The sequence below is a fragment of the Paroedura picta genome, chromosome 1 (genome assembly GCF_049243985.1).
Source record: "Paroedura picta isolate Pp20150507F chromosome 1, Ppicta_v3.0, whole genome shotgun sequence".
Taxonomy (NCBI): domain Eukaryota; kingdom Metazoa; phylum Chordata; class Lepidosauria; order Squamata; family Gekkonidae; genus Paroedura; species Paroedura picta.
The window spans coordinates 166,578,157-166,597,070 of NC_135369.1; positions in this window are offsets into that span (position 1 = coordinate 166,578,157).

The window sequence follows — 18,914 nt, forward strand, 5'->3', positions numbered from 1 at the left end:
GAGTGTCACTCTGGCACATGCTGCTGGCAGGGCCTCATGGGAATTGTAGTTCATGGACATGGAGACTTCAACAAGAAATTTCCGTGGGGATACACAGGCTTTTGAATGCCAAAACTGCCACCTCTGAGGTATACTGTTCTTCAAAGAGTGTGGGCAGGATGGACTACTACAGCAGACCACAGGTTCTCATGCAAACTGAAAGCCCTCACCATACTCCCCCCCCCGCAAAGTTTTTTTTAATCACTGGTGAACCAGTCCAAAACGGGAGCCTTCACCCATAGCATGAAGCAGCTCTGCTTCTTCATTCTCCTGCAAGAGGGAACTGGTATTTCATACAGCCACTGAGCCATGCAAGGCAGCACAGGAAAGACCCCTCAGTTCATGGGCACCTCCAAAGCTGAGAGTTTGTTCTCGGATTAAGCAAATGTTTTGATATCAATCCGTGCCCAGAAAGGGCCTTGTTGCTCCACTCCCAAAAGGCAGAAAGAAAGACAAAATGGGGGGGGGGGGGGATACACATCTAGAAGAACAAATGAAGTTTGCCCTTCAAGAGGATCCAGATGTGGGTTCCCTGTCCCATTGACAAGACCTCTAATGCAGTGGTCCCCAACCTTTTTATCACCGGGGACCGGTCTACACTTGACAATTTTACTGAGGCCCGGCAGGGGGTAGTCTTTTGCCAAGGGACGTCGCCGCATGAGCCCCTGCTCCACTTGCTTTCCTGCCAGCGCCCCTGACTTCCTGCCGCCCACTGGGGGGGCACTGCCAGCAGCAGCTGCCACGCCAAGGGGGAGCCCCAGCCCTGGCAGCTACTGGAGAGCACCAAAGGTGAGCCGGCAGCAGAGTGGCAGGGCAGCCTCCGAGGCAGCAGTCAGGGAGGAGGAGCCGCAGCCCGGTACCAACTGATCCACGGATCAGTACCGGCTCCCAGCCCGGGGTTGGGGACCACTGATCTAGAGGATAATAATTATTTCATACTCTACTATGATTCAGTGTTATTTTCTGAAACAATATTGTCCTTTCAAGGTGGAAAGAACTTTTGGGGGAAAGTTATTCTCAGCAAACTGAATTCAGCACATGTGATTAGCCAACTGCAAAATTCCAGTCCTGCATATAATACCTGTCAAGAAGTAAACTATCACATGGAAATTATACAGTATTAATAAATATTCCCAGCCTCACAATGACCTGAATCTTCAGAGAGAGCAATGGAAAACATGTTTCTAGACAGCTTGCTATAAGAAATCCAAAAGCTATCACTTTACTATTACTTTACTACTGCTTTACTAATGCTTTACGGGTGCTTTGCTATTGCTTTACTAATGCTTTATGGATGCTTTACTAATGCTTTAAAATAAATAATGACTAAATAAATACTATTTATATATTTAATATAATATGTAGTAGTAGTAGTAATAGTAGTAGTATCAAGACACAAATCTGGTTCACACACAACTCTGGGAAGGGATGTAGACTTTCTGGGGAAATCTGAATTGGAAAATAGTCTGATTTAAATAATGTTACCACAAGAAGGCAAATGCACCATGTATAAGTCTGGATCATGGACAAGCACTATTTCTTGAATGTCTCATTTTGTACTGACTCACTATCCATAATTTGCCCTGACTTCCTATGAGAAAAGTAGACTACAGGTAACATAATATAAAAATCTCACATTTAATTCACCTAGCATGACTGATTTGCTGCCCAGACACCCTGAAATTATAGATGAACAGTCTGTACTTATATATGTAGGGTGGGAAATTTTGCATGGAACAAATATAACATCCATGGTTAGCAGACAGTCTCCTTTAACTGAGAGGCAGTTTACAGATACACTCAGAAATACCCTTCCTTTAATATAATGGTGGAATTATTGTTTGCCATTAAGGGCTGAGCTACTACTTTACCACTACTTTACTACTACTTTCTTATTATTTCAATACATTACCACGACTTTACTATTATTTTACTACTGTTTCACTATCGCTTTACTATCGCTTTACTATCGCTTTACCACTACTTCACTACTAAATTACTAACACTTTACTATCACTTTATTACTACTTTACTATCGCTTCACTAACACTTCAGTTGTTTTACTACTACTTTACTACTGCTTTACAATTGCTTTACTACTACTTCACTAACACTTCGCTATTGCTTTGCTGTCACTTTACTACCACTTTACTATCACTTCACCATTGCTTCACTAACACTTTACTACTGTTTTACTACTACTTTACTATCACCTCACTAGCACTTTGATGTCGCTTTGCCATCACTTTGCTACTACTTTACTATCACTTTACTACTACTTTACTAACACTTTACTAACACTTTATTATCACATTGCTACTACTTTATTACTACTTTCATTACTATTTTATTGCTTTATTACTACTACTTTACTACTACTACTTTTTACTATTGCTTTACTATTGCTTTACTACTTCAGATAGTGAAAAGCAGGATATATTTTAAAAACTACTTCTAACAAGGGGTTTTGGAATATAGACAAAACATCTCATCTTAGTCAGAGAAAAAGGTGATGTTAAGGAGGGATGCCTAGCAGATGAAATAAATACACATTAAACTCAAGAGCATCCAGACAAGGACAACAACAGATCAATAAGTCAACAATATACTAATGCTAAGTGAAACAGAAATTTCAGCTCCAGCTAAGCCTGTAAGGGGTAGCTATTCCAGAATCATCACACACCACCTTCAAAAAGCTCTCTCCCATCTCACCACCTCCTAACTCATTGGAGGCACGAAGAGCACAGTCCCCATAGATGTATTCAATGAACAGAACTGGCTGGACAATATGGAGGCAGATGGTTCTTCTTGGCCCCAAACCATCATGGGCTTTAGTGCTCAAAACCAGCATTTCAGTGAGAAGTGGTATACAAATTGAATAAATAAATAATGTACTAAAAGGCAATCAAAATCTCTCAATACAGAAATAACATGCTCACTGCAAGGGGTGCTTATCAACACCCTAGCCAAAACATTTTGGATCAGGTACATATTATAAGTCATTTAGTGAAAAATGGAGCTATAGCACATTGTGTTAACTTACATGAAACCAGGATGTCATAAATGCATGGATGTCATAAATGCATGAGTCATTGTGCAATGCCAGAGGTATGCAATAGAATTAGAACACACAATATTACAAATGTCTATAAACAAGATCCAAATGTTGTAGGCTCTACTCAATTAAACCTTTTGCAGGAATGTGTGTCAACCTTTTAAGGTGCCACAAGATTCCAATGTGATTTTGTGGTGGGACTTCTAAAACTGCTGGATCAGAATTATAAAAGCTGTGCAGCAACACTGCTTTTGTGATTAACCTGCTATGATTTCAAATGGTGTAATGGTTAGAAAACTAAAATGAGATGTACAATTAAGAAAATATGTTGAAATACTGAAGATGGAACTAACATTAGAAGGTGATAGAAGAAGAGTTGGTTCTTATATGCCGCTTTTCTCTAACCGAAGCAGGCTCAAAGCAGCTTACAGTCGCCTTCCCTTTCCTCTCCCCACAACAGACACCCTGTGAGATTGGTGAGGCTGAGAGAGCCCTGATATCACTGCTCGATCAGAACAGCTTTATCAGTGCTGTGGTGAGCCCAAGGTCACCCAGCTGGCTGAATGTAGGGGAGTGCAGAATCGAACCTGGCATGCCAGATTAGAAGTCTGCACTCCTAATCAATACACCAAATCACTACTGCACTCCTAATCACTACACCTAATCACTACTGTTGCTTGCTATTGTTTTGGTGATACTTTACTATCAATTTACTACTACTTTACTTATTCTTTACTGACACTTTACTATTGCTTTACTAATACTTTACTATTGCTTTACTGCTTTACCACTAGTTTACTAATACGGTTACGGCGATTATCAGAACATGGGTCACTCCACTCACTGTGGCTAGTTAGGATCCATCCAATGAGGATCTGAAATACCGATTTGAAAGTAGGACAACCATGCTTCAAATGGGGCCCAGATCTCTCCCAGAATTATAACTCATTACAAAATTCTAAATGACTCCAGAAATCACTTTCCTTGGGCGAAATGTGAGATTCAGAGGGCCTCTACTACCCAAAGGAGTCTCAAAGTGGTTTACAAACACCTTTTCCATTCGTCTCCCCACAATAGTCAACCTGTGAGGTATGTGGGGCTGTGAGAGGTCTGAGAGAACTGGGAATGGGCCGCAGTGACCCAGCAGGCCTCAGGTGTCCCAAAGCATTTTCCAATAGTCTTCATTTTCTCTCCCCATAGCAGACTCCCCATGAGGGAAGTGGGGTAGAGAGCCTCACATGGAAACTGGCAACCCTAAGAGGAAGACTCTGTGCACAGCAGTCTTGACCTTAGTAAGGTTTTTTATACTGGTTTTTTATTTGCCCAGCCAAGGTTGAAAAAAGTCATTTAAATTCCCATGTGTCTCCAGCCATTTACTGGTTCACTATTTACAGTTTCAGCCCTGGCTGGGCTGACTGGATGGAACTCTGGTCTGTCCTGGTGAGGGGCCAATCGGAAGGTGCTTTGCGCCTTCTGATTGGCCCCTCCTCTTGTCAGTCCGGGGCCAATTGTTGCCCCCCCCATCCTGGACTGAGCCCACCCCAACACCCCTTACTGTTTTATTAAGAGGGACAGATGGACACAGCATCCCCTGTTAAGAACTCAGCTGTCATACCACTATGGAATCTTCATCCTCATCTCAGTTAAAAATCTCAATTGACCACAGGAAAGGAGCAAATTTTAGCAGCTCCTACACAGACATCATAAAAAGGCACACACCATGGAGCTACACAAAAACAATGGTAAAACACTAAGAACATACTCATGGAATTGTAAAATAAATCCTAAAAATATGGTTCAATGTGCCTATAGGAAACAACACAACACAACAAAAGGCCCCCAAACAGACACACATTCTATGGGGGGGGGAGTGCACATCAACTCTCTCCCCCCCATCCCCAACAAATCAGGAATAATAAAGTGACAGCATAGAGTCTTGGGAAAGAACTTGCTTCTGCCTTAGAAAGGGACATTTCCATATAATCTGCATTAAGCAAATGTTGTGTTATATGAGAAAATTACACCTGAAACATAAGCACTGCAGTTGGGCAATGTGACAATTTAGGGACGGCTGCTTTGGACAGTAGAATACATTACATTTGTTACAGATAGATTCCCTTGAAACAGTGGCAATAAATATTATAATCATGGTATTGCCAGATGTAGCTCATTGGGAATGTCAGATTTGCTTAGACACTGTTAATATCACTAGGATACCAAATGATTTCAGCTTTTTTGTGAAAACACATTTTCAGTTGCATCTAGGAACTGTATCCTGGCAACAGAGTTATATTTTTGGATCCCAAACAATGTATTCTGTTCATTGTATGCAAGCGATAGCAAGATGCTAACTCTGGGCCAGAAACACAAGATCAAACGTCTAAGAGAAAGGGGAGAAGGTTTAAAGGTGAGCACAGTTTTATCCATTTTCTTTTGTATTCATTTCAACCATTAAACACTGAGATCAGATTAAGAAAGTTTCTCTTCCAGTGGAAATGCCGGCATCCCATATACATTTTTCCTGTATACAATAATAATGAAGCACATATTTAGATCCCCTTCCATCTGGACAAAAACCAGAAGAAAAAAAAAAAGCTTTAATTTTAAAAGGGACAATTAAATGTAATATAATAATATAATATAATATATGTGATGTAGTACATATTTAATAAATGTAAAATAATAAGTAAAATTAGGGCCAATTAAAATTAAAATAACAGCCAAATTAAACTAAGGCCAGATGACATGCAACATTTGTTTTAAACTGGTATGGGAACTCAGATTTGATTGAACTACAAGCTTTTGTCGCTACATTTGTACGGAGAAAATGGCGCTGGTGAAATATTAAATGCCCTCTCTTCCAGAGTTGGCCTTCCATGCATTTTAAAAATTAAAATGTCACCTGGCCCTAATTTTGGTGCTGCTGTTTTTCCGAGGGAGTTGAAAATTGTCTTAGCCATTATAACAGGTCAGGATCAGGATCAGAAGAAGAAGAAGAAGAAGAAGAAGAAGAAGAAGAAGAAGAAGAAGAAGAAGAGTTGGTTCTTATATGCCGCTTTTCTCTACCCAAAGGAGGCTCAAAGTGGCTTACAGTCGCCTTCCCTTTCCTCTCCCCACAACAGACACCCTGTGAGGTGGGTGAGGCTGAGAGAGAAACCCGGCATGCCAGATTAGAAGTCCACACTCCTAACCACTACACCAAACTGCTGATAGGATCTAATGGCACCCTTGATCACTGATTGGGCAGAATAACATTGATTTAATGCACCACTACTTTCTGGTTAAAGAAGAAAAGAACATATGAGTGCCTTTTCTCCTCTTTTTGATGTGGAACATAACTTCTAGTGCACCCCCTGAAATGGATGTGAATACGGACATCACGTCCATTGTCCCAGCCTAGGGAGCATGCCAGAAGAGGTTGGGGCAGCTGTGGTGCAGCGTAGCAGTCAGCCAGCTGGGGCAGTGCGGACCATTGCGGGAAGAGGCCATGCTATCGCCACGCTGCCCAATTCCTGCACAGTTGCAGGATAGCAATCACCCCTGTCCAAGGCCTGGGCAGATGTGGTGTGGTGTGGTATGGTGCAGTGGCTGCCCAGGCCAACACCATCGTGAAGGAGAGGGCGGGGGAGGTGAAGGAAGGAGTCTGGGTGGGAGGAGGTGGGAGGGATGAGGGAGTCTCAGTGGGGGCAGGTGGGAGGAAGGAGGGAGTCTGGGTAAGAAACAAATAGGATGAGTCTGGGTGTGTGTCTGAGGGAGGGGGAATGAATAAGGGAGGAGGTCAGGTAAATGACAGGTATGGGTGACAAGGCCAGGGGGGAATGGAGGGAAGACTTTGTGTATGTCTAAGAAGGGAAGGGGGGACCATGGAGCCACTGATGTGGTCCACATAACTGTTGAGAGTCATGCTATCATGAATTTTTTTACCAGAATGATGCAAGAAAGGGAGAGAAGGAGAATTATTTGAAGAGTTCCAGCAATCATGGCTTACAGCTTTAATATGAAGAGTAAATATATATCTTGTTATGCAAAATGTTTTAAATATATCACATCAATATATATCATTCACAGAATGGCTCCATCTGTGGATACTAAAATTGGACAATGGAGCCATAACCAGAAAAAAAAAATCTTTCTACAAACCTGAAAACAGACCTTAGAATTATAGAATCATGAAATAATAGAGTTGGAAGGGATCTCCTGGGTCATCTAGTCCAACCTCCTGCATTATGCAGGACACTCATAACACTATCACTCATCCACTGTAACCTGCCACCCCCTTGAACCTTCACAGAATCAGCCTCTCCGTCAGATGGCTATCCAACCTCTGTTTAAAAATCTCCAAAGATTGAGAACCCACCACCTCCCGAGGAAGCCTGTTCCACTGAGAAACCGCTCTGTCAGGAACATCTTCCAGATGTTTAGACGGAATTTCTTTTGAATTAATTTCATCCCATTGGTTCTGGTCTATCCCTCTGGGGCAAGAGAGAACAACTCTGCTCCATTCTCTATACGGCAGCCTTTTTTCCAGAAAAAAACGCCTGATTTTCACAAAAGAAAAACTGAAATTAAAAAATTACATTGCGGAGTGTCTGTAGCTTTAAGAAATGAACGCCTTCAGTAATTGTTGCTAGGCAGCCTCAGCAGTATTTCCAGCCATGCAGCCTTGGCTTCTGTCAGTAAAAGGCAGGGGGAGGGCAAGAGTATTTCCATTCCTATTTTGGCCTTTGAGGGAGGACTCGCTGGGACCAGGCCTGGCAGCAATTAAAGTGACTACAACATGACTTGCATGACTCACCCAGAGCTGGCTGCTTGGCACTGTTCAACAGCATCCACCCACGAATGCCAGTGTGGGGTAGTGGTCCAAATAGAACCTGGGAGACTGAAGCTGTGAAGATAAAATAGAGGGTAGGAGAATTAAGGACACTGATTTAGTCCACATAGTGAAGAAAAGTGTGGTATAAAAAAAGTAAATAATAAATATAGGTGAAGATGAGGGTAGATAAAATGTCGGTGGGTGCAAAGGAGGAAAGGAAGCATTGAAACGTGAAGATATGGGGGGTTCCAGTGGAAGGAACAGAAGAACTGGTGTGAGGAGGGATATAGAAGGAAAAGTGAGGTAGCCCCTGCAACTCCTTGCACATTCACCCCTGCACAACTCAACCATAGTTTTCCCAGTTAGAGACTGCTGGATGATGGAAGTAGGGAAGCCTGAAGACAAGAAAGTAAGAGGATGGGAGGCTGCTGGGTGGGCGGGAAGGACAGAATAAAGCAGGCAAAGCTGAGGACGAGAAGAGGAAAGTGTGGGAAATGACACAGGGGAAATTGGGTTGCCTCTCACAAGTCCTTGTGGGTTCCTCATAACTCAACTGGGTCCTGTCCAGCAGCTGGAGCTAAACAATTTTCCCAAGGAGAATCTGCCACGAGGAAAAAAGGAGGAAAAGCTGAAGGGGGTGGGAGGTGGGGAGAAAATAAAGGTAGACTGGCATTTGGGTGAGAAGAATGAAGCAAGCAGGAAAGGGAGAGACGCTAGGGGCTTTCAAGAAATGGGAAGGGTTATACATGAAAATTATACATTTTAACATTAGAGTATCCCCCCCTTCCATTTCCTGGCATTGATCACCCATTGCTTCCAAATAAGAAGGACATGGATCTTTTTGTTGTTGTCTAAGAACTTACCTTCCCTTTTCTGACTCTAGTGGTTCTAGAAATGTTTTGCATGTTTGAAAGCTCACAGTAATAAGTGAAAAGTATTTACCGGACTATTCTATTTTGAAAGACATTTTAAATGGCAGGCGGGGAAGAGAGGGACTCAACTTAATGGCCTTGCTTCCAGCCCGGCTGCTCACTCACGTCTGTGATGAACATGTTCGGACATGCCTTCCCCTCATTCAGGGATGCTGCATTTTGCAAGGACACCGCTCGGACACGCACTGGCACCGACACGCGCGTGCTTTGTAGTCGACAAATCTGTGGCAAGGAAAAAGGTTGGAAATTACACACTTAAAAGGTCAAGTGCTTAAAAAACAAAACCCTTTTCCCAGCTTGCTTTTGTCACGTTGCTGCAGAAATGTAATTATCTTTAATTTTTTATGCCATCACCCAGGCAGCCCTTGGTGGGGATGCTAACTGTGTCATACATTAGCCATGCAAATGCAAAACAAATGACACAGTGCGGTTCACATGCCAAAAAGAAGAGAGTAGAGTCAAATTTGGTTCCTTTGTTGTTTTTAGAAAACAGGGTGGGATTTTTTTAAAATGTCAGAATGAAACCAATGGAGATCTCTTTGCTGCCTCCTCATCTCGAATGAGTTTCTCAGCACTCACACTTCTTACTAACTGCGGCCACCATAATAAAATAGTGCCCCCCCCCATTGCTCAGGCGGAAGGGCGCTGGGGCAGTAAGAAGATTGTGCTTCCTGCCCTGGAGCTTGAAGGAAGGGGCTCTCACGCTACTTCCTTAGGACGCTGCATTTCTCCCCAATTGCATATCCTCTGTTGCATCAATGAAAGCTTTTGCAGCATGTGGAGTTCCCTTTGAAACACATCTCCTGAAATAATATGACAGGTAACCAGTAAAACAACCTAAGTAACCCCTTTGATCACGCCAACTTGGTTTGTGAATCTGGGCAGCAAATGGGAGAGGGGGTAGCCCAGAAACAGGACATCTAGAGAGAGACCTCATACAAAGGTTCCCTAAAACAATGTTTCTGTAAGGAAGCTCAGGTAGAGGAAAACATCCATGTTTTTTTTTCGCATTCTCATTTTCCTCCTTTGTAAGTGCTTATTTCTTTTGGGAAGGGCGGTGTGTATGTGCTGTTCCTCACAGGTTTTGTTCCCTTTGATGGTTGTGTTGATATTACACCAGTTTTTGTCCAGCATATGTCTCTGCAGATTTAAACTGCAGGTTTTTATGCCAGAGATAAACCACTGTAATATTAAATGGACCAATAGAGGGCGAGAGACACATGTGGAGCAGATCCCCCCCTCTCCCCAATCTGACCAAACAGGAAGTTACAAACAGGAAAATTAGATAGGAGAAAAGCCCCATTGGAGCCTTATTTGCAACAAACACACAGTGGTATATTTCACTGGAATTTTACAAACCAAGATATAACTTGGACCATGTCCATTCCAAAGCACTTTGTATATGAACAGAATTATTTCTGAAATACAGGAGGAGTTGGGGAAACCTCTGGTTTGACAGTTCTTCCAACTCAGCACTAACTGATTTGATTTCCTCAGGGAACAGGAAGAGGCGGCAACAAAAGAGAATGACTCAGCAGTTATGTGGCTGACAAGGACGTTATCCAATCGGAGCCATCACTGAGGCGTCCTGCCAACACGATCTTCGGACTGGCTTTTGTGAATGCAGCATTGCCACTTTCCTCCATCAGCTCTTTGGGCACCAGCTTTTTCATTCTAGGTACGCACAGATCCTGCACTTGTTAGAGCAACTCTGGGCTCAGACTGCTGGGCTGGTGCATGCTGGAAGGCAGGCAGCCAGTAGGCAGACTGGAGGAGGCAGAGGCTGTTGCTTGTCTTACTCCCCCCCCCCTAAAGAAGCTAGCTAGCCTGCCGTCTGAGGTAGAATAGATAGACAGCCACCCCACCTGCCCCTATGAAGGACAGAGGCAGAGCCTTAAGGTTCCTCCCCAACATTAATAAAGAGCAGACATACTTGGGTAATGCAAGAGATCAGTAACAATGAATGGTTTGACTCAAATCCAGGATCATCGTAGAGGCCGACCAGAGGCTCAGGCAGTAAGCTTTCAAGAGGCAAAGCTCTGTTTATTCTATTTATTGGTTTGGATTTGGATTTTTATACCGCTCTTCCCCATGGCTCTGTCGAGCATGGTACTTATTCCTTGAAACTCTCATTGATCCCTAATGTACTACTGGGTTCAAAATTTAACTATTCTGCAGGTCAACTTGCAGGCTACCCTCTGAAACTCGCATGAAGAAGCAGATTGTCTTTTGTTGCAAGATCAGAAGAGACCAGAAATGACCTCAGAATGTTGGGCCAGGATCTAATTTCGCTCCTTCCCACCATACTTTACGGCATGTATTTCCCATGCATAAAATCCCAATAAACCTCACCATTAAAACACATAAAAATACAACTCTACATGCCACAAGAGAGATGAAGGCATCTTCACAGGGGTAGCCAAACTGTGACTCTCCAGATGTCCATGGACTACAGGTACCATGACCCCCTGTCAAATGACCACTCTGGCAAAGGCTCATGGTCATTGTATTCTATAATCCAAACAAAATATATAACACTGTAGTCTATAGACATTTGGAGAGTCACAGTTTGACCACTCCAGCCCTAGAACATCTGAAACAGTGTAAAGTGCTCTCAAAGTCATGTGAAACAATCTATAGTGCTTGCAGTGTACTGTTATGGGGATCCCTATATGTGTAGTTCTTGTGGTGTCATTTTTAGTGTTACACCTGGGGGACTGTTGTGGGGAGAGGAATGGGAAGGCGACTGTAAGCCGCTTTGAGTTTCCTTCGGGTAGGGAAAAGCAGCATATAAGAACCAACTCTTCTTCTTCTTCAAAACTTGAGCTTGCTGTGTCCCTGACTCTGTTATTCTCTCTGAGCCTAACCTACCTCACAACATTGCAAGAATAAGTTGGAGGATGTACATTGCTGTGAGCTCTGCAGATGGGATAAAAGTATGCAAGATGGATACATGAATTCCTCCGTTCACCTATCTGATCCTTCGTACCTTCATATGGTCTTGCAAGGCTTAAGAGTGGTTACTGTACTAAAAAGTGCTATAATATATGTGGAATGGCCCAACGACAGCCAAAAGAACTCAACTGTTGGCAAATCTAGTCCTTGGCAGACATTATGTAACCAGGATGGGAAACCTTACAAAGACCTTTGCTTATCTAGGCAGCAATACCAAGAACATTAGATGCTTGTCTCCCAGTCAGGGCACCCGGCCCTTAAGAGTCATTGCACGTCTTTAAAATGCTTCTGTATTTTTATTTTTATTCTTGGCCTCAAAACGGAGCCATTCTTGTTATGTTAGAAGTTGGAAGGAATGATTCAGTGACCACTGATGCTGGTCTTGTTCCAGCTGGCTCACTGGGGTTATGTCACTGAAATGCCATAGTCATCATTCCTTACTCTTCCCAAGTACGCTGGGGATATTTATTTTTTAAATAACCATGGTGATACTCATTCATTAAATTTACTTTTACTGGAGAACAAACTTTTCTGCCTCTGTGTGAGAATATTATGATACTGTTGAAGTTCCTTGTCTTTTCAGGGTTTTTTTTTAAAGAATCCACAGGAAAAGAGCATAGGACTCAAAGCAGCTCACAAGCTTTAAAGTAATAGACAGGTAGGCAGGAGTGCAGTCACTGAAAACCCTAGCACTTCAAAACATCCTTTGGTCATAGAATCATAGAGTTAGAAGGGACCTCCAGGTCATTTAGTCCAACCCCCTGCACAACGCAGGGACTCACAACAACCTGTCTACCTGCAGTGACCCCAATTTCATGCCCAAGTGATTCCCCCCACCAAAAATCTCTAGAATTCAGCCTGGCCTGGTCATATCCTATTCTTAAAAGGTAAAGGTAAAGGTATCCCCTGTGCAAGCACCGAGTCATGTCTGACCCTTTGGGTGACGCCCTCTAGCGTTTTCATGGCAGACTCAATACGGGGTGGTTTGCCAGTGCCTTCCCCAGTCATTACCGTTTACCCCGCAGCAAGCTTTTACCGACCTCGGAAGGATGGAAGGCTGAGTCAACCTTGAGCTGGCTGCTGGGATTGAACTCCCAGCCTCATGGGCAGAGCTTTCAGACTGCATGACTGCTGCCTTACCACTCTGCGCCACAAGAGGCTCTAATGGGGGGAGATAAATGGCGGGAGATACCATACCATCAGCACTCCAAAATTCTAAAAAGACAACAGAAATGTGGAAAGCTGCAGACCATGGTAGTAGGGACCTCTCCTATCCCTGTCTGTAGACTATCTCTAGATGGGGGTGGATCTTCAGCTGAGCAATCTTCAGGCCAAGGATCACTGTGGTCAAGTGTTCCGGGGCCAAGTAGGGCTCCCCAATCATATTCTGCACCATCGCACCACTTCTGCGGTTTCTCAAAGCCTGAAGAATGTTTCAGGGGTTTCTCAACAATAAAAAAAAAATTGAGAAAGGCTGACATAGAGTCTCCATTCCGAAGCTGCCATTTCTCGCAGGGCAGCAAACCTTTACAGTCTGGAAATCAGCTGTAATTCTGGTAGACCACCATGCTCCACTGTAAGCCTTATCCTATTAACTGCTCCATGTATTTCCGCAATCTGAATTTAGAAATGTAGGCTTTGCCCTTAACACAATGAAAAGATTGCTGTCCCTTGATCTTGGGCAGAAAGAAATTATGCTGAGAAGGCCTGGAAACATCAAAGAGTTCATTCCCCCCCCCCCTTAAGAAACCACTTAGCCACTGCTGTGCCCTTCTGAAAGCGTAGCTGTCTGATCCATTTTGGAAGCTTTTGAAGCTCACTGTGAACCAGAGCAAATGTTTTGCGAGAAGCCATACTGAAGTGGGACTTGGGTGTTCCGACTGACATTGTATCGTTTTTATTGTAGTCCGTTGTCATTTCATTAAAGCGGTATATTCAGATAATTCCAGAAAATCTTCAGCTCATCAGGAAAGATGTGAGTGTCTTTGGGAACAACGGCCAATTCGGCATTAAAACGTGGGGGAATGAACAACGGAAGAGAGGAAAACCTGCTTGTGAGGAACTCACAATTGATTTGTGCATCTAAATTTTAAAAATGCATAAGGAAGAAAATTTGCATTGCCACTTAGCACTAATGGATTTGAAGGCTCATAGTCCAGTGTCCCTTGAATGCATTACCGGCCAGAAGGAGTTTTAGCTCAATGGCAGGGATTCTGCTTTGCATGCAGAAGGTCCCAAGGCTGAACTTCTGGTATCCCAAGTGGGAGGGATCAGGTTATAGGTGAATTGAAAGAGCTTGACTTAAGACCAAGTTAAGTGCCGGCCCTGAAGAGTAAACAGTACTGACCTGGATAGACCAATCATCTGATGCAGGTCAAGGCCACTTCATGTGATCTATTCTGGAAGCCAAGTTCAAGTCTCCCAGTGATGCTGAAGGTTCACAAAAACCAGGCTTGCAGTATGGATTTTCACTTTACACGAGACATATTTTTCTTACGCATTAAGTACCTGAGACAGACAGGTTGGGTTCTCTTTGTCTTTAAGAGCAGCCAAGGAGAGCTGACAGAATGTTGATAGGCGGTTGGAAATACAGAAGTTGTAAGTTGTAAATGAGAGTTAGGAGATGGCAACAAAGAAGTCAACAACTTAAGAGTTGAGGCGAGAAAAAGGAGAATGTCTGACAGTACAACTGTGCAGAAAAGCTGCTTAAAGCATGCTGAAAATGGTGAAGTTTTAACTAAAGGATGCCAGTTGTAGGAACAGGACCTCAGTTCAAAAGTTAAATGGAAGAGAAACATGGTTACTTATACTTGACTTTCCTCAGAATTGTATCTGTTCCACTTAATATTTCTGTTAAGGGTTTGTTGGAGGAGCATGTCTCATGGGTAAGTGCCTCTCAGTGCTTAACACCCACTCGAGGCGGCTGCCCCACCCCTGAGTGCCTCCTCCTCCAACCGGCTTGCCTGTCTATCCAGTGAGCAGCCAATCACCTTCCATCTCCCACCCCTGACCACCCCTCCTCCTTCCACTTCCCTCTGAGGCTCGGAGGCTGCAGATCCCTGCTGTATGAGAGCTGCCCCTGCCAGTGAGTTCCCTAACAGCTGCCTGAGCCTTTCCAGGTCCTGCGGGGAGGGGGAGGCCATCCGCCGAGTTCTTCCACCACCATCCCAAATCTAGCACCCAAATCTATTCCTGAATGCAACAGGCTTGGCCCCTAGTTTATATCATGAATACAAATTTTCCAGTTTTGATTAACCCTGTGGGCTGTTTGTCTAAGGCAGGGATTCCCAACTAGACTGACGTCTGGAGGAGGTCTGCAGCCTTTCTCCTTCTGTCTTAATGAACTCAGCCAAAAGCTTGACAAATAGCTGCTTCCATTGGTCCCTCTCCCCCTCTCCCAAGTGTGAGTGAGCTTTCACATGGTTTCTGTGCCTGGGAGGGAGCAAAACCAGCATGCCTACTCCTGGTTTAAACCACCTCCTTCCTTTCCACCCCTCAGTCCCCCTTGAGCCTGGCGATGTCACTTCTGGGGCATGGCAGATGTCATGGCCAGCTCACATCACTTCCAGGGCTCCTCAAAGCCTGAAAAATGATTTCAGGGGCTCCTCCATGGTCAAAAGGTTTAAATAGGCTGGTCTGGGGGGGGACCACATACTCATACACACAGTTGAATGTGTTAACCTCTGTACATATATTAGAGCAGTGGTCCCCAACCCCCGGTCAGGGGACCGGTACCAGTCCATGGATCAGTCGGTACCGGGCCACGGCTCCTCCTCGTCCTCTTCCCCAGCTGCTGCTTCGGGGGCTGCTCTGCCATTCTGCTGCTGGCTCACCTTTGGTGCTCTCCAGTGGCGTGATCTTCAATCCCAGTAACTCTTGGTGATTAAAGTTTTATTACTAAAGGGGGCTGGGCTGCCCAGTCCGTGGATGTCTCTGAGAGTTAGAGGACCTGAGGTGTGAAATGGTCATGGCTCTCTGTATAATTTTTAAAAAGACAAGAAGGGTAACTTGTAATGTCTTGACCTACATATAACTCATAAACTGAGAGAGAGGTTTAAGAGGCACTCTCTTGCTAGGGAAAAGGGGCATCAAAGCACCCTTACCTCGATGTGAAGAAGAAGAAGAAGAAGAAGAAGAAGAAGAAGAAGAAGAAGAAGAAGAAGAAGAAGAAGAAGAAGAAGAAGATTCTATCCTCTGCTGCCAACAGAAGAAGAGTTGGTTCTTATACACCGCTTTTTTCTACCAGAAGGATTCTCAAAGAAGCTTACATTCGCTTTCCTCTCCCCACAACAGACACCCTGTGAGGTGGGTGAGGCTGAGAGAGCCCTGATATTACTGCTCAGTCAGAACAGCTTTCTCAGTGCTGTGGCAAGACCAAGGTCACCCAGCTGGCTGTATATAAGGGAGCAGAGAATCAAACCCAGCTCACCAGATTAGAAGTCCATACTCCTAACCTCTACACCAAGCTGGCTCACTACACCAAGACTCATTTGATTTCCCACTTTGTCCCTTCTTGGTCAGCATTCATCAGCCCAAGGGGCCAAGGCCTAGCTGTTGAAGGAATCATGGACAGAACTTGATCACTTTGGCCCCTTAGTCCCTCCCATCATTTCCCTCTGATGGCTGAAAGGGCTGTGTCATTTACAGGGCAATGACCAGGTGCCATCTGCAGTCCAGCAGCCAAATCATCATTAGGGAAGTAAAACACAGCTGGTCAGGCTTGGACTACAATTCTTAAACAGCAGTTTGAGAAATCAGACTCACAAGCATTTTAAAAAGGCCACATTACAAAGGGCCAATTTCAGGAATTCTTGAAAAAAGTGATTTTTGTTTTGAGAAAGCTCAACATTTGGAACGAATATACCCTTCAAGCAGAGGGAGGATTAGTCATCACCAATTATCTCCATTTAAAATAATTCAGGTGGCAATGCAAAGCTGGAAAAAGAGTGGCGTCTACAGAGAACTGACACCACCAATCAGGGGTGGAAATAGAAGACTGGATACCACCACAAGTCAAGCATCTTCACATATCAATGATGAAACTAGTTGCTGTATATGAGCATAGTCAACCCTAAAACGAGTCGTACGCAGGCATGCCTGAATTTATCTCCTGTCTTATGTCTTCCTTAATACTGCAAGAAATGTGCCTGGAGCACCCATCCCCTGTTGCTGTTTAACATCAAAATGACTTCTTACTATGAAACCGTGTTCATTCCGATGATAGACTGTCCACAGCTATCTAGCCGATTTTCAAAACTGCTGTAACAGCAAGTAGTAATCATCTTCTTTCACCCAAAATTAGTGGAGATTAAATGTAGGTAGGTAGGAAATAGTGCCATCTTGTGGAACAGATTAAATCTGTAAATACTTGTTAAGAGAGATTGATTCCGTATGGTGGCTGTCATTTGATGCCATCTGATTTTGTTTTGATTCAGTGGACCCGCAACTCCAGGTGAATGGAAAACAAAAGCAAATAATGAAGCAAAATTTCTGAAAAGGTAGGAAAAGAGCACTACAGCAATACAGTTACCATCAGGGGATCCCCTAGAACCAATGAGATCAGGACCCTCGCTCCTAGTGAAAGAGCTCCAGACTGCAAGATGGACAGGGGAGGCGATTGGGGGGGGGGTTAATTTTAATTAATTGCCATCTTTTAAAATTAATTGCCTTGTTCGGTTCTGAATTGCAATTTCAGCCACTGATCCAAGTCAACGGAAATCATGCTGAAGACCTTGGAAACTGATGCTGCAGCTCAATCGTGACTAACTGAAGCTCCACTGATTTTTATGAGATGTGCGTATCGATTCTAGTCCCATTGGCCCAGGCCCAGCTGCATGAATCATATACAAGTGAGTCAAAGGGATGTTTAACTTTTATAAATAGCATATTTCTCAGATTAATATCAATTCCACAGCATGGGCCCCATCTGACCACATATATAATTTTGGTGATACATTCCTCCTCTCCCCCCACAATTGTACAATACTTCTTTTTAATTCTTGGTCTACATGTATGTGTAGAGGGGGGAGCTTAAGACTTCCCCGGGTCCTGAGACATTCTAAAGCACAGGAAACGTAACAAACCACTCTTAGTCACCAGATTCTGCCTTTGCTGTTATTTGCTCACTTTGTCACAGCTGTGTGAATGAGACAGTGTGCTGAAGAATAAATACGGCAGAACAGACAATAGCTTCCAGTTCAGTTCAAATGGACCAAACTAATGTGTGTATGTGTGTGTCATTAGAGCATGCTGAAGCTCCTTCAACTTTTTCCAGGATAAATTTTTATGGTCTGCCCACACCATAACATTTTGAGCATTCATGAATAGGATTTCCAGGCTCCAGGGGGAGGGCCTGGGTATCTGAACTGAATTCACAGACCTTACTTCCTCTGTAGAAAATGGCTGGTTTGGAAGGTGGACTGTATGATTTCTGCAAACCCTGCCCACCCAAGGCTCAACCTCAAATCTCCAGGGATTTTCCACCCAGCAGTGGGCAACTCTAGCTGGGAACAGGGCCAGTTCCACTCTCTGGGAAAATCAATTAAAGACTGATAGATCTGCCCAATCAAACTGGAAATGAAAAGGGATTGTTTTGATTAATGATGTGGAAGTTTCATCAGATGTGTAGAAGTAGGATTGCCAACCTGGAAATCTCTTGGGGTTACAACTGATCTCCAGGCAGCAGGTTCACACCTGGAGCAAATGGCCACTTTGGAGGATGAGGATGACAAGGACAAGGACAAGGACAAGGAAGAAAAAGAGTTGGATCTTATATGCCACTTTTCTCTACCAGGCAGAGTCTCAAAGCGGCTTACAGTCGCCTTCCCTTTCTTCTCCCCACAACAGACACCCTGTGAGGGAGGGGAGGCTGAGAGAGCCCTGATATCACTGCTCGGTCAGAACAGCTTGATCAGTGCTGGGGTTAGCCCCAGGTCACCCAGTTGGCTGCATGTGGAAGTGTGGAATCAAACCCGGTTTACCAGATTAGAAGTCCACACTCCTAACCACTACAAGCTGGAAGATGGACCCTATGACATTATTCCTCATCCCAAACTCCACCTTCCTCAGGCTCCACCCATAAAAACTTCAGGTATTTAGACTGTCAAAGGACAGGCTCCTA